This window comes from Dermacentor silvarum, chromosome 4, assembly GCF_013339745.2.
Source record: "Dermacentor silvarum isolate Dsil-2018 chromosome 4, BIME_Dsil_1.4, whole genome shotgun sequence".
Classification (NCBI taxonomy): domain Eukaryota; kingdom Metazoa; phylum Arthropoda; class Arachnida; order Ixodida; family Ixodidae; genus Dermacentor; species Dermacentor silvarum.
In genome coordinates, this window is record NC_051157.2 from 69,478,615 (window position 1) to 69,493,006 (window position 14,392).

At 44.1% G+C, this 14,392-nt stretch overlaps 1 protein-coding gene across 1 annotated transcript in view; it reads right to left on the bottom strand.

Moving 5' to 3' along the window:
• Positions 1 to 13,775: 13,775 nt before the first annotated feature.
• LOC119448683 (Down syndrome cell adhesion molecule homolog) overlaps positions 13,776 to 14,392 on the bottom strand; it is a 221,335-nt gene continuing 220,718 nt past the window's right edge. Inside the window, 1 exon segment of the mRNA XM_049666459.1 lies at positions 13,776 to 14,135. The gene's annotated coding sequence lies outside the window, so the exon portion shown is untranslated.

A 14,392-nucleotide genomic window follows, 5' to 3' on the forward strand; every position in this document is an offset into this window, starting at 1 on the left:
TTCAGCCTTGCACCCCCGTTATAGTGAAACATCAGAAAACTTCGAGATACCCGAAAGAGAGAGAAACCGAAAGCTTTTTTGCAGCATGCGCTCATTATACCAGCGATAATTTTAGCGTATGGGGATAAGAAATGATTTTACATAATTGTGCGAAGCCGCTGTCCTAACCTTCCACTGAAGCGAAATAAAGTTTATTTATTTTGAAGCATATTGTCGAACTGAATTTACTTAGTACCCAGCATTGCGTAAATCATTTGTTCACAACATAAAGCGCTTGAAGAACTTTGCTCCCTGTTTGAATAAAAGATAACGGTGGCCGTACAAGCAGTGACGTTAATGCGCCTAATGTTTGACTTGCCGTGAAGATTGTGATATATATGGTGCGGGATGCGAAACACCGGAAAAAACTTTACGTGCGGCCGTGGCTAGAATTCCTAATCATGAAGTCTGTATTTATACCTGGCTGGAAGTTAGAAGCGTTTGTGCAGTAACATTTCAGGGCCGTCAAAAAATTGAGGTGATCAAAAGGGAAGGTAATTCTGTTTAACCATTCTTCATCATAAATATATGACAATAGGAAGCAACAAAGCATCAATTCTTCATATTATATAGAATATGGTCAAGTCACCAAGATGCTAATCCCCGACAGTCAACCTATACAACGTAACCATGCCTCCAGGTCAGGTAATGTTGATGCCTTTTTCAAAGCTTCTGATAGTCTGTGTTTGCAGGAGGCGGCGAGTGAGCGTGAAAAAAGTGTAAGCGAGACAAGCTGACTCTAAAGTTGACATTATTAAAAATATTTTTCATCTGTAGCTACCTGCTTAACCTTGCAATTCCCAAACGCAGTTCCTTAACAAGAAACACTAGAACAAATTGGTGACATTTTTTGCATGCAGGGTACATTTGTAAAAAAACACCCGAGAAGTTTTTCTTCAACTATAACCTAATTACTCTATGAACTAATTAATTAGCAGTTGCTTTGTTAACGTATCCATAGGTGAAACATTACTGCAGCTTATCAGAAACGCAACTATGGTCATTCCATTAGGATTCCTGCGCTGAAATCAGCACTTTCAAGCATCTAACACAACGTGGCATATGTGATACATTGTGCTATACAAGGTTAAGCCCACGTGATATAGTCTAAATATGGCACTGTAGTGCCGTTGGCGGCAGGTTCGGCAAATGGGGCAGCGTACGCTGCGATTCGATCCTCGAGACAGCCGCTGACTTCATGTCATTATTCTGTATAGGCAGATATAAGTTCTACGTCATCAACAAACTTTTTGTCAGAATGAAGTATAAAGCACATTCCACTTGGAACAATTATCCCCAGATAAGGCAATAACGTAGTTTCTAGACAAAGAGGAACTGAAAAGGAGCCACGGAAAGTTTAAAGAAATAAGGCGTCACCAACGGCAACAATGACGTCAGTTTTCACCAAGCAACGAAGACACACGGAGCTTGGAACTTTTCTGCGGTCCAGCCAATTCCACTTTTCTTTTCCTTGTACCGTCCACGGTTCTACCATTTGTCTCGGATCAGGACGCAGAGTTTGGTTGTTAGGCCCAAGGAGACCGTCCAACGCATGCGATGTAAAGAAAGGACATGCTGCTTTTGCTGGTTGTCTACTGCGTTAATCAGGAGGGTCCTTTTAATTTTCGCCTTCGGTGCTGACTTAATTTTCAATTTGGATGCAGCCGCTCCGCACTGACCGGGCTCGGCGTGGTACCTTGGCCCACACACAGCACTGATTGTCATGGCAAGGCGAGAGCTGAACCTTCGGCAATAACGCATCGCGTGAACGCACCAGTCAGCTAGGCTATGACTTTTTTTTTTGTGCTCTATTGTGGTCGCTGCCGCCTAATTTTGTTCTGAGAAAACAGCTGAGGTACTTTCATGGCACAGCTACTCGTACCTTACCACGAAGTTTAGGTATAGGAATTGATCTCAGGCACAGAAGAAAAGTGGAGAATGGCAAACTGCTCTGCCTATTATATTAGAAATTAGGGCAGTAGAAAATAAGACATGCAAAGGGCATCTGGAGGTCACCACTCTTTTCTAAGTTTTACACCGAGAAAATTAATTACCCTGCACAAAGAATCCAGGACCAAAAATAATAACACCAGAGTTGCCTCAATGATAAATAATGTGCCCCCCCCCCCCCCCCATCCTAAAAAAAGAAAAAAAAAAAGAAGCGTAATGGTTCATTCGGCAATAAAATAAATCCTGTTAATCTGAATCGGTGTGTCATAGATCAATCGGTTCACAACACTCTGGAAACTATCCATGCGACAATTGTTTGGTGGATTTGATTACCGTGTCCAAACCACAGCCCGCGTTGATCACAAGCGCAAGTGGCCCACAGGATATAAAGCTTCTGCAGCAAGCCGTATCTCGCCGAGGAATGTATTCTGCACTGCCGGCTTGTTTGTCCCTTGAACACTCTTATCTGTGCTCGAGTAATAGAAAATATTTTATAATAAGTTTATTTGATATTGCTATCTAAACCAAAAGGTTCTGAGACACTGCAGCAGGGTTCGATTGCGAATCTACGAATTCAGGTGACTGAAGTCGACTACACGGATATGAGCTGAATTTATATTATGGTGTGTTTTAGTGACCTCTTTTCTAAGTTATCTGTATTTATTTGAGCTGACTTTACGATCCTGTATGTTTTATTTGATTTCAGCTGTCAATACATTTTAGTGTATTCTTGTCACCTGGTTTCATTGTCGGACTTTTTTTTTGTTACCTTTCTTTCGTTCAGTGCCGATATGTTATTTTATTTTTATATACCGGGTGTTTAAAATTAAGCTTTACGGAATCTTTAAAGATCGCCTTTGGCAGGTAGCCTAATTCTTATCGTTGAGCTGGGTTATTTGAAGAGGCGGACACTAGTAGCACGAGAAATCGAAACACATATTCAACTAAGTAACATAAATTGACTAATGAACTTCTTAGTTAATTAGTTTACGACAGATATTGCAATTTACGAATTGTAGCCGGTGAGTTAGCAAGACGCATTCACTTGAAAATAATTTCCAGGATGACACCATTTTCGAGTTATTATTTCCCAATGTGTGCGACGAAATACATGGGCGTTCCAGTTACTTTTGTGCTTCAATGTATAAAACCACATTTTGATAAAGTAAGTGGAACAACAGTGCATTTTTACGGCGAGTTTGATGGCGCATATCTCGAAACTGGTGTTATTCTGGAAATTTGTTCTAAGTGGATACGCCTGACAACTCACCGGCTACAATTATTAAATTGCAATATGTTTCGTAAATAATTAACTAAGATGGTAATTAGTGAATTTTTAGTAATTATTTGACTACTATGTGTTTCGATTTATCGTGCTACTAATGTCCGCCTGATCGAAGAACCTAGCTCAATAATAAGAATTATGCTGCCTGCCACAGGCGATTTATAAAAATTCCGGGAAACTTAGAAATAACCACCCTGTATATTCGCTCTGTATGAAACTAAATAACCGTAGCCGGTTAAAGATACCAACATCTCTGGAATATTAAATTATTAATAAAAAAGTAAGTTTGAGGTGGTGGCGTTGTCGGGTAAGGCGCTGCAAAAAGTATACAGAACACAGGGCAAGAAAGCCTATAGACAGCGGCATTTCTTTAGATGCGAAGCAGCTTATGGCGGAGGCTTTGTCCGTCCCTCCCGTGGCGTCCCACACCCCCACAGCGCATGCGCGTCCTCTCCCCCTCTCTCTCCTCTCCTACGCTCCCCCCTTTCTCTCCTCTAGGGAACCGGAGCGGCGTGCACGACAGGTGGTGCGACAGCTGCATACTCCGCTGGGGGTGCCACGGTAGTTCCGCGGTATGAAAATGACGGAGCGCGCGCGACTCATTCTCTCTCCTGTGCAGCGCAGCGATGATCGCTCGGGCCGCTGCCGCGAAACCATCTCTCGCTCAAGTTAACCATCTCCCCGCTGCTTCGCTTCCACACATGGTTTCCTTCAGCGGGAGATGAAGTAATTTTTTTTTCATTTGCGTTCATCTGTCTGCTCCCCATTGGTTGCTTAAAATGTCAATGACCCAAGCTGCTTATAACACAAGAACACACTGTACTTTCAGCTACTTATAATTAAACGTGCTCTGAACATTGAGATGTGGAAAGATGAAAAATGGAAGCATTCGGGCTTTTATTTTTTAGTTGTCTCAATGGATTAGTAGCCGAAAGAAGAAATAGTGACCATTGTAGCTGTGTCGCTGTACGTGAGAATCTATAGAGTTAATAATTTCTTTCTGTCATTTTTTCCACCAATGTATATAGTAGTGCATATCGTAGCCTAAATAAAATTGACGAATATTACAATATTTTTATATTTTTATTCACCGAAACATTGTATGATAGATGATGCTGACCCAACGTACGGTACTGTAACACGGCAAGCTTTGTTCGGCAGTTTTCTCACGTAATAAAGAGTTAAAAACAACTATCGAAACGAATCTTTATGTTACCATCTTTCAGTGAACTGTTTAGGGCATTGTTGGACTGTGGGGAATAATAAAGCTGAAGTGAAGGCAAAATTGTCGAACCATATTTCCTTTTTCTTTCTAAAAATTTGAGTTACGCAATAGCAATTGCACAAAAAGGCTTTCCGATGTTTTCTTTCTTGTGTACGCAATTCACAATCTATCGCACAACACACGCAATTTCATTCCTCTTCGGTACTTTCACCGAAGGAATTTCGACACTTGCTTGCCACAGCCTAAGGTTATTTTTGATGGGAAAAATCCACACACATTTAGGGAATTAAAATGACCAGAGGACAGATCCTTTAGGATAGGAATTGAGTCAGCTCAGAGCCTATACGGGCCAGTGCTGGCTCTGCAATAATCTTCGTTGCTCAAGGCTGAATGCGACATTCAGAACGTGACCATTTGTAATGCTGTTGGCGAGGTACATCACGTTGTCCTGAACTTCAGAAGTACACCCCACGTGGGGAAATATTTTGTTTCAAACCGTCGTGAGGGAGATAGAAGTAAGTTCAATAACAGCAAACTAGGAGAGATTGGCCTAGCAAGCCTACATATGGCTTGCTCATACAAGCGTGAGAAAAAGCGTAATAACGCAAAAGTGCAGCCCACATCGTTCGTGCTCGTTTGCTATTGTTTTCTGACAGTTGCGACATGTGCGAGCCAGCGCACATCAGCCCCGCTCTGTTGCGACTGCACATGGTGTCCAAAGAAAGGCGGTGGCAGAGAAAACCCGAGTGAACACTCGGTATTCAGTTCAGTGTCCTCCTAGAGTTTTTAGAAAGTTCACTTGCGCAATATGTGCAAACGTCGCCACTGTAAACACTGCGTACCAAACGTCTGGGCAAGCAAAAGTCTTCATTAGGTGCACAAGCTTCGATCCTATTAAAGTGGAGCTGGTTACTATACGTGTCACAAAAATTGAAAAACCAATCATATTGATTTGCAGTCTTGATTGCGCTTTGCAAATGTTTTTTTATATAGTTCTCCGTTGCGATCAACGAAACATGGGATGTCAAGTAGTGGCTCGTCCAACCAGTTGGTTTGCTGTCGTTTTGGCGAGGCAACCGAAACAAATTTCCGGTTGATACACAGAGGCCGAGATACTATAGTGCCCCAGGCAACGTAACATAAGAAACCATATGTTTCCTCGCAACACGTACGAACGCCGACGCACGCAGACGTGACCGCATTAAAATGCATTACCGGGGCACAGTCTGGTGTTTACTAAAGCTGAGTTCGAGCAATTACCGCACCACTAAAAAATTCCTGTGTTCTCGACTAATATCTGGCATGCTCAGCCATAATCGTGCCAAATGGCGATGGTACATACAGCTGGGCTTTTCTGCCACCTACAGTTTCACGACAAAGCATCTACATACACTGCGTCCTCGTTCGTGTTTCCCGCTCTGATTGGCGTAGCGTCCGCTTAGCCTTTGCAAAGCAGATCCACGAGTCGGAAATCGATGGATCAGCGTGTTACCCGTCTTCCGTCGCTGTCAGCAGACGGGAGGCCTCCGGGCGTGACCCGCCTTCATGAGTAAGTATTGATTGCAGCGCGCATGACCGAGTAACATCCTAAGGAGGCGTTGCTCGGAATTGTCCCGGTCTTTATTCTACCGGTTCCGCCAGGATTTCGTTAAGCGTGTGGGCCTTTTCGCGTCCGCATGACTCGCGTCAACTGCTGGGATGGAAAGCATGGCAGCTGTTTAGCTTCGACGTTTATATCCATAAAAGGGCATGTGTCGGAACCACCTTGGTTGAGGAGACTGGTCACGTGTAGCGTTCGGCAAGCACACCACCACGAAAGGAATGCCTTACACAAAACAAAGCGCAAAATCGAATGCGACTGCCGAATAGGCACCGAATAAGCGCTATCTTGAGTAGAGGTACGAATGTAGCTGTTTATAACCAAGTTTTGCGACTAAGTTGTTTTTTTTTTTTACAGCGAAGCTGTCAAGGGCGCAGTCTTCTATGGTCACGTCCGGATGTAGAAAAAGACTCTCATTGGCTGTATGCTGTATGTGCGAGTGAAAGCGCGCGAGGGACGTGCGCTTTCGCGGGGAGCAAACGCACGGCGGAGAGCAAACGGCATTTCTTCCGTCGCGCGAAAGGGCGTAGGGGGACGGGAGGGAGGGAGGGGAGGCGACGTTTAGCTGCGGCACCAAATACGTATCTTGCGACTGGGCGCAACAGGAACCCGCGATTCAATCTCCCACGCGAAAGGATGACAGCGGGAAGGCAGCGCGGGAGGGAGGGGTTGCGGCTTCTGCACTGCGAGCAACTTCTACTATGCGGGGCGCCGGGCGGTCACGCACACCGTACCTTGGGAGCGATCTGCAACACGGCTCCTACCTTTGTATGCGCTGTGGTTTCGCCGCTCAGTTTCCGTTGAAGCGATAGACCACATCAACCTTCGCTCGCTGCTGCTGGCGCGCTTGCTCATGCCAGCGTTTTGACAGCGGTTGTTTGCAGTCACACAAACAACGCGCAGAACTGTTCTCGACAGTGGCGGCATTTTGCCCGCGTTCACACCGAACGCGCGTGGCGTTGGTGACGCGTTTATGAATAACATGCCAACCTTTGCCGTACACCCTATGGCGGTGTACCGTAACGACCATAAGGTCATGGTCCCTGCGGTCACTAAATAAATGAAAACCGCCGGATCATATATATTTCTCATTCTTTAATAGTTCAAATAACCAATTACACCATCACATTTTAATAGTCATTATTGGAAATACATAATTCCCACCATAGTACAGCTTCGCTGGTATTTCATCTCCACCCCAGTGGAAGAGCTGGCAGTTGTTAAGGTAGCAACGTAAATATCTCGGGAGGCATCAAGCAGAATGCGAGCGTTGCAATGACATGTGCGCCTGCACACGGTGGCATGGACACCTTCATAAACTTTAGGAGATCCTCACTTGTCCCCAGCCGTCCTGGTAATTGCGTAAAGATTGACGTAACAGAAAATCGGTAAAGGATAATAAGGAGCACGCGTTTTAGACGTTTATAAACTGCGCGAAAAAAACGAGGACCCAAGAAAGAAAACACACGCACCAAAGTTAACCTTTAACTGGGTGGTGGCGATGGGGGCGGTGGGGGCTAATGCAGTCACAAGATGTCCAAAAAGCTCTCTCTTTCATCGCATACCACGTTGCATCAGCTCGGTGTCCCAAGCGCTCAGCGGTGGCTTAATAAACATAGGCAGCCATGTGCTCCAAGTATCGTGTTTCATTCACTCAGCACAGTACAATGTGTAACAGTGGTACACAGCCACTCTGGAGGATTAGCCAAGAATGGGTGCACATTATATCACGCAGAACAAACGCGCGATTACTCGCAGTACTTTGGTGGTAAGGATACATGACTTTATATATATATATATATATAGCACATACAAGCTCCGTTCACATATCCGTGAATACAACCGACGAGAAACCGAAGCCCCACGCCAAATCACGGGCGAAAGGCAAGGGAACCATCTCTTTAAAGAATGAAAGCGTTCAGCTTATCTGAGAGCACTGCACTCTTGGAACGCGTTCGATTCGGCATGCCGCGATGTTGATCGTCGCCCATATTATGCTGCGTACGACGAAACTCAACCGTTCACTGTTCTTGATCAGAATATTGAGAGCGAGAGACCACCTGCAATTATCGAGTTTTGGTCGTCCCTCAACAAGCGCACTTCATGACGAGTAGCATTTCGGCATACATAGCGAGTGGGATCTTGAGAACAATTTCCCTAGCAATGTTTGAAAAAATAACAACTTTGAAATATCAGAGTAGTTTAAGTTTTCAAATTCAGTGAGAAGGACATGTCATGATATATAAAAAGATCCCACATGAAGCGAGTTATGCAGAGCTCAGAAATTGAATTCAACCGACTGCCTATCGGCAGTAGTTCGTTATGGTCGATATACCGAGCAAAAATTGCGGAATAACGGCCTTCCGGTGATATATCACGTGTCGCAATGTACGTGGGGTCGTGCCAAGTTTCATACGCGACGGCTGAAGGGGGTTCGAGCGTACAGTGCTGCAGTATTCCGCGGCAAACGTTCGGTCGACAAACTCTGTGTCGCATGACCATTGCGCAACTATGGCACAGCTTCGAAAGCGAGTTCTCAGGTTCAGGACTACATAAATCAAGATCAGGTCGTCAACCTGCGCGTACGTCAGGGTGACGGCGTCGCTAAATTCGTATCGCTATCAGTGAGCATTTGTGCGTCGCTATCAAAGCAGTGGACACGTGCGCAACAGAAAACAGGGAGCAGAATTCAGCGATTCCTTCAGATCGTAACCCGTTTACAACGACAGTAGTATTCTCCCACAGTGAAGACCATCATCTTATTTTAGGTTGCCTGCTTCTTCCTCAAATAATTGCGCTACGCCACTACGGTGGAATAGGCAAGAATCCGGCGGTTACAGGGTTCTTGGTTGAGGTGGGGGATGGATGCGGTCGTAGAAAAGTGTATTATTTTAAATAAAAACTTACAGAAGAAATATTTATTTATTATTCTATTGATAACTATAAATTATGTGATAATAGAGAAAAAAAGTGTTTTTTAGATAAGTAAGTGGCATAGTCGTGGAAATATATAATACATAAGGACAGATTTAAGCACTCTCCGACTTCCCATAGATCTAATTAGGCAAGATTTATATAGAGCAAATGTTTAGCAGTATGGAGCTTTATGATGGACCTGCCGCGGTGGCGTAATGACTATAGCATCGCGCTACTAATCCCGAGGGCGCGGGATCGAATCCCGGTCTCGGCGGCCGCAGTTCGTGGGGGTGAAATGCGAAACGGCCCGTGTACCGAGCATAGCGTGCACGTTAAAGAACCCCAGGAGAGGAGGAATAAACTTTATTTAGAGAAATGAGCAGACCCTAAAATCGTCCGAGGTGGGCGGCGTCCCTAGTCCAGGATGCCGTGGGCCTGAGCCGATAGCTTGGCCCTGCTCACCAGGCGGTGCTTCAGGGCTGGGGCTTGTCAGCTGGGCCTCCCACTGCTCTACGGTTGGTCCGGTGATGGGTGGTGTCGATGGGTTTTGTTGACATTCCCATACCATGTAGTAAGGGTATTGGGCGCAGAGCAGAAGGCGCATTGGTTGTCAAAATTATTCCGTTGTTCTTCACTATGACCTGCCTCATAATGAAATTGTGGCTATGGCACGTAAAACCCCATAATTTAATTATTTCAAAGTTATGTTCGCCGCTTTTAGGCCATAGGCTCGCACATATATTTTTTTTTCGTTCGAGACCGCCCTACATTTCACAACTAAAATATATTTGATTCAGACTATCATGGCTTATTTTCGCTTACCCGTCGATGTAGCTCAGTGCCTATTACGTGGCGCTGCTGAGCGCAAGGTCACTGGTTGGATCCCGCGGCCGCGGCGGCCGCGTTGCATTGTGGGCCGAATGCATGAGACGCTCGTGTACGGTGCATTGGGTGCTTGTTAAAGAACGTCAGGTCCTCCCCTACGGAATGCTTCATCATCAGATTTATGATTTTGGCACGTAAAACCCCCGAAAAAAAATCTTTTTTATTTTCGTTTACGTTGTGTGTTAAGAGGATAAAGTTACTTTGTACATAAAGTCACTGCAATAAGTTCTAAGAAATTATGTAAAAACACATATATTGTGTTTCCATCGTTCCGTAGGAGAACGTCCGTGCACCTAGCTACCCGAGGCGTCGGCAGCGTGGCAATTGCGATAAGCTGTAAGAATGAGGCAATTTCACACCACTGTTGAAAATTAGTGTTTCTGTAAAATTATGTTTTGACCTTATAGGTGACGATGCAGTTCTGTTAGCAGCTTCCTGCTTTTAAGTACTAATGATTCGTGTTCAAGTCACCGGCTCGGGCATAATTATCTCTGAGGCCAAACATTTTTCGGCAATTGATGTCATAAGCTAAATGACGCAGTGACTTCTACGATATTTGAGCAAGTGTATTTTTTTCTTGTGCATTTGCATTGCCGTCATAACAAACAGTTAGCAGCTGTGAATCCGCTGAACTACAAGCAAACAATGTGGCGCAATAGTTGCGACTCCATTGTTGGTAGGGATGCCTTCGTTGCTTTCTTCTTTGTTTTCCACAGCCGCATCATTCTGGACGCATCCATCCTATATCTTGAATATGGGCCATGTTTGTGGCTGATCATCATCATTGTCATGTACTCTTTTTTTGCCATCGACGCTCTTTTCAGGAGCATGACTACGAAATAAAGCACGCCAACCAAACCATCATCCTGCCAAGAACAATTTCTGTGAGATGCACATAGTGTTATTTTTATACAGCATTACTTTGTCGAACTTCCAAAATAGATGCACAGACGCCATCACCCTCAGTTTCGTTGTGGAACACAAACCCTTGGAGTAATTGTCCAGCGTCATTGTCGCGCAATAGCTGAGCAGTTAGTGCGCCCAACTCCCAAATGCGCATTGCTGCAGTGACAAATGGGTTCGAATCCCTGTGGTAGAGGTTGGGGACAAATTTTATTTTCCTTCATCCTATCACGATGGTGAAGCTGGGGATAATTAAGTGGCCGGACGGTGACAGAATTACGCCGATGACGAAAATGGCTGTTGTCAGCGTAACAAAATGGATAAACGGGCAGCAGACCCAGCTTCAAGCACTTAACAGCTGTCGTAGAAAAATAAAACACCTGTGCCCCTACTTTACTTTGATAGAAATCGCTTACTGTGACGTTAGCCTGTGGATTGTCAGAGCAAGCGATTTAGGTATACACTGCCTATCAGTAACACACACACACACACGTGTGTGTGTGTGTGTGTGTGTGTGTGTGTGTGATACTTATAATCCCTGACGAAGATCGGCCCACCAACCGAAGTTGTTGGGCAATACAACAAATTATCGCAACGTTGTGAACATCATTTTCACTCATTTATTATGTGGCCCATTGTATGTGTGTATGGACGTGTGTCAAATCAACTTATTTATTTATTTATTTATTATATATATATATATATATATATATATATATATATATATATAGATCTATGTTGATTGTAGTTGAAATACACTCAGTATCAAAGAGTACATTCCCGCCTTCCCCATGCTCTGTAAGCTATCACAATCACACAATGTGACATGCCGCTTATTCTCTTTCCATTTACGTCATGTACCACGTCAAGCTTTGCCGGTCATTGACACCATGTACGCAGATTATTATTCGCTTTGTTAAGCTCAACGTCTTCGTTCATAATACGGCTTTCGGCCCGTGCGGCAGACCGCTGTTTATAATGAGCCCCCGGTACAAGCCAATCAACCATATATTATATTGCTTCACGCAGACTACTTAGTGCAGAATAATATGCCTGGCATTATCAAAATATATATAAAGTAGCTGGAAAAAGTATTTGCAGAAGAAAAACTGCGTTTGCTGAATACTTCTCTGCCTTCAGCTGTCTCGGTCATGTTTCAGTCGTTGTTTTTTTTTCTCGCTGTCATGTTTAAATGTATCCTACGTGTCAAAAATACTGAATTAAGGACAAGTGAAAGGAATTCCTTTGTTCTGAAATTTATGCTCCATAATTCAAAGTGGAGCGTACAATGTCCTAATGGGGCAAGGTCAGGCGAGTGCGCAGGCGTTATTCCTAACGCTGATTGAAACCCCAAGCGCTGTCCTTCACTGTATGGTGTTAACCGGTGGACAGGTCCACCAAATGATGACAATTGTTTAGGTGTCACCAGATGTCTCTCTCTCTCTCTACTCAGTCAAAGCTGTCAAGTGAAAACATTTAGAGTTCTTGTAGTGTTTATGCACTCATGAACCGTATGTGTCATTATCAAATACAGTACGTTCTCGCTCGCCTGGTAGATATGTATTTCTTGAGCGACGTAAGAAATTGGGAGCATCGAGTACATATTGCTTACAAAGGAACGAGTCGAGCAAGTTCAATTATCATGGCCGCTTTGCATATAACGGAAGCATCTGCGTTCACCATTCGAGCCTTCAATGGCAGATGTCGGCGAGCAGCTAGAAGTAAACGTGAGGGAATTCATATAGCGCGGGATGTGGCTCAGCTTTGATAACGTCGCAGAGACACAGTCGTGTCCCGCTGGCGCAGGAATGGTGTTATTGGAAAATTCCTCTCTCGGAATGACGACTCTAAAAAAGAAAAAAAGAAGAAATCACGGACGACGTGCTACTTTACGTTCTTCGCATTTCCATATCAATCGTCTGAACAGCACATGGATGTTTGCTGACGTAGAACGTGCAGTATACGAGTCTTGCGATATGACTTCTCACTCAATTTTTTGTTTTGTTTAATAACTGCGCTCTGAACCCGATTCTTTATACTTGGGACTGAAAATATTATTCAGACACTCTCTTGCAGGATAAAACATGGAAGCGAAAGCGAGCCGTAACTGCGGTCTGAGATGAAAATACAGAATGCGAAATGTATAAAAAGTTTAAAAAATATTTGCATTAGCGAAGTAGAGAGAAATCATCCATTGTGTTTTAGCAAAGTTGCATATATCTTTACATGATGTGTGTAATTAACGTACTGCGCAGCTATGTCGGTGCTGGATGGTGCTTAAGAGGTCTAACTACTGCTATGAGGTAAACATTTGTGGGGGTCAAAACAAAGCACAATCTCTGTTGATTTTATTTTCCGATGTTCCAGCCAAGACATTTAAAAATTATGAGCGGTTAGTTTAAGCTATTACGGCGGCTCCAGAATCTTGTCATATAGATGGAGCACCCTGTCATGGACAAAAAAAATAATAAGGATTTCGACATCACAGCCTGCCCTGAGTATCGTAAGTTAAAACTCCACGGTACTGCAATATTGCTGCGAGGCGCTGCAGTAGCGAACGATGATGACAGGACTGACGAAGACGACGATCGCCCATAGTCGCGCGCACGGGATTCATTTTGTATGCCTGTCTTCTGCCCGTTGTATATATCGTGTAATTATATTGCCAAGCATCTTTTCTCCCCGCAACAATATAAAATAATATTGTGTCTGTGCCATGTTTTCGTATGCCTAGATGCCCATAAGTTCCAGCCGGCTGGCGCAATTGCTGCAATGGTGATGATCGATGATGGTCGATGATGCACACTGCTTTACAAACACCACTAGCAAAAGTATGCATTTCAGGAAGAATTATGCTGCAAACCTACCTGCCTACATTTTTATCCCTCCGCGCACAGGTTTAACACATAGCTTTTGTTTAGAGTAGGCCTCTCACGAATACAAAAATGACGCACACATTAAAAACAGTCGCAGTGGTTTATTCTTACACGTACGAAAATAATCTTCTTGATCGCACCACTGCTGGCCCGGAACATGCTTACACAACGAGATTGCCTTGGAAAGTCTCACGAACACAGCCACAGATCGAAGCACAGCACTGCAGTCCTTTGTGAACGCCTTGTGTCATATTCCCCGACGTCGCTTGCAGAATGTACATTGCCTGTCCATGGGGGGTAAATGACCGAGAAACTCCACAGCGGTGCCTTTTTTTGTTTTCGTGTGATGAAATTGGCAGTTTCCGAACACCAGTAACTTCACTTGAAGTACATGGACCGCAAACAGTCTTGCCTGAAAAATATGGTGCAGCTGAAGATGCCTTGAATGCAGATGAGCTGAAAAAGTGCGCTGTGTTTTCAGAATGTCCTTGCATTTCACAAAACCAAACATTAAAAGCAGTAAGCAAAAAACTACAATAGTTCAATAATGTCATGCGGTGCCCTAGGTATTTACCCACCTCACGGCAAAAATAGCTTTAAGATTTGAGTAATTCAGCTATAGCCAGGGAAGCAAACAAAGTTCTATCGGCTTTTATTTAGGAACTGAAGAATCTCTGAGCGAAATATGCTTGCCATGAAAAAAGGAGGCACGA